This window comes from Helianthus annuus, chromosome 17 (genome assembly GCF_002127325.2).
Source record: "Helianthus annuus cultivar XRQ/B chromosome 17, HanXRQr2.0-SUNRISE, whole genome shotgun sequence".
Classification (NCBI taxonomy): Eukaryota; Viridiplantae; Streptophyta; class Magnoliopsida; order Asterales; family Asteraceae; genus Helianthus; species Helianthus annuus.
The window spans coordinates 119,349,009-119,351,660 of record NC_035449.2 but is presented as its reverse complement, the minus strand read 5'-3'; the positions used below and the strand labels follow the sequence as shown (position 1 = coordinate 119,351,660).

General features: G+C 34.3%; 1 long non-coding RNA gene across 1 annotated transcript; it reads right to left on the bottom strand.

Annotated features, from left to right (window-relative positions):
* Positions 1–630: 630 nt before the first annotated feature.
* LOC110920614 lies at positions 631–1,871 on the bottom strand. Its single transcript, XR_002581806.1, has 3 exons — positions 1,744–1,871; positions 1,145–1,198; positions 631–873 (listed from the first exon to the last, which is right to left on the bottom strand). It is a non-coding gene; the product is annotated as an uncharacterized LOC110920614 (long non-coding RNA).
* Positions 1,872–2,652: the final 781 nt, after the last annotated feature.

Here is a 2,652-nt window from a genome sequence, read left to right as displayed (position 1 = left end):
GCATAATGGAAGGTATCCTACTGATATCACAACATATTTAAGGCATATTAACTTAGGAAACTTGTTCATGACTCATTTGTTTACCCGTTATGCGTTTTTCGCGTTCGGAACGGTTTATGTAACTAGTTTGCATAAATTAACCGAAACGGGTCAAACCTTATCATTTTTATCTCAAAATCCAGAATGTGTTCAGTTTACCCATATTATACAAGTCTTCAAACTTGTAGGGTCTAAATCACATTCTATTCCGGTCTTCGCTTAATCTTGTGTTTTGAACAGTATACCTTTCTTTAAAGCTAACCGGTCTAAGTTTAAACTTAAGTAAGACCCGTTAGGAATCTAATAGGTTAATTAAACCTTCATCTCCAGATTTAGGGGACCAGTAAAAGCTACCTGTACTTGCTTGATTGTATACGGCTGGGATAAATTGTATAAATTTCACAGGTAAATACTTTTAACTTATTTTCCGTTATAGGGGCTTGGGATACGATATTATAATACTACCGCTTAGTCGGGTGTGTAGATATTTAAATCGGATTGTGTAAGGTCTAAACTTTTGGAAGAAACTAACTTGCTTCATTTGACAAAATACCAAACGGGTCGAATAATTCATAAGTAAAAATTCTGCATTTAACTTCGTGATAACCAACGAAATAGTTACAAAAGAGTTTACAACCCAGACATTTCATAAGCAACTAACATAGTCTTTAACTACAAGTTCAACATCTAACAACTACCGGGTTAAGTTACTTACAAAAGACCCATTTTAACAAAACCATTTAACAAAAGTTTAAACCATAACTAGTAGCTTCGCGAAAGCGTGCATCATGAGTGTGTTCGATCCAAGTAGCGCCATCCATCAAGTTGCTTTACCTACATTCAACCGGCCAATTTAACATTTAAACCATAAGTACATATGACTTGAAAATTTATTAATCAAACAACAAGAAAACTTTTTAAAGCTTCATTCAAACACAGACTTCCCAACTTGGCGTAATATTTCGTCTACTGATTCGTCTTATGCTCTTAACACGTCTTCAAAAATTACACTAATCCATTACACATATAAATATTCAAAACTTGGAATAACATCAACCATCACAATCTTACAAAAGAATAGTACTTAGTAAGCAAAGGAACTTACCTTTATCGTGTTTTGATTGCGCTCCGGAGTGACTCGCGTCTTCCTCTTTCACTCCTACAATTCATAATCGGCATAATTCAATCTCATGTTTTTATTTCTCATTCTTGTCCTAGACAAACCAAGTTATCACATACAAATTTCTCAATTTTAGTTGTCTAGCATCCTATTCACATGAGATTGTCTTTTCCACATAAAACTCTTCAATCAAGCATTTTAACAAACACTTGGTGTGCATAACACCAACAAAGCATATTGTACAAGTAGTCTATGCATACTTTTCCTATTTCTCAATATAATCCCTTGTATTCAATTAACTTCACACAAACACCATCTCATATCAAATATTTACTAGTATTCTAACACATGTAAATCCTTGAAGCAACATAGAATGAAGTTGGTCTAACAAGATCACCCTATTTTACTACCTTTCTAACCTTCAAAGTGGGTTTTTCATAATTCTTTAAATTAATCAGAATTCAAGCATGATTTTTCCTCCATAAAGTGAATCTAGCATATATTCATAATCAATTTCAAAGAAGTTTCAAGTTTCATTCAAGACCCACTTATGAAAAATTACCAAATCATAAAATTCGACTTACCATTCGATTGTCTAACTCAGATGAACATTTCTATGTGTTCATGCAGTAATTCAAGCCATGGATTCCCTTTCAATTTGTTGATTTTGTGATATTTGAGGGTTTTGGGTCTGTGCTTTCTTGTTCCAGGCGACACACATACACACACCCACTGAAGTGGGTGATGTGTGTTGTTATTTTCTTTTACATAAACAACTTTCCTTAGTTCCCCCATTTGGTCCCTCATGTTTCTACAATTGTTTTAATTGACTAAACTTGCCCCCTTTTTAAGTTAATCTTTCAAATTACATTCTAACTAGGTTCTCATTTTAAATAACAAACATAATATGCATGCTTATAAATTTTGGGGTATTACAGATTGTGATTATTAAATTTACATAACCCGTTTTAATTTGTTTTGTTTGGTATATGGCCTTTGGGGGGTTAATAACCATGTCCTGGATATCCTCGGCTCATTCATGCAGTTCTTGTATTGAACGTTTGTATACTTTCTATGAAAAACATGGTATGTATCTTGTATAAATCAAGTATTCTTGTGTGTATCTTGGTTGTTAATGGGTTGCAAGGCCATTAACATGTGACACGGCATAGGAAGCATCCAAACCATAGGCATTTTTCTAGTTGTCGATTCACGACTGAGACACAAAAGCACTACTCGGTACTAGTTTTCACCAAGAGTGTGGCTGCCCGAAAACCCATTAGATCTAACCTTTTGTTCTGCGGTCTTAGTATGTACACGATTAATGGTTCTTATGGTACCCTATTCATGACACGATTTCTCGTATCAATCCTCAATTCTTGTATCTATCATACCATTTGTAAACATTGTAACATGTATTTCACCCCCGAAGTTATAAAACTGGACACAGTTAAAAGAAAAGGGGGAGCATGAACTCACAACTTTGCGTTTCT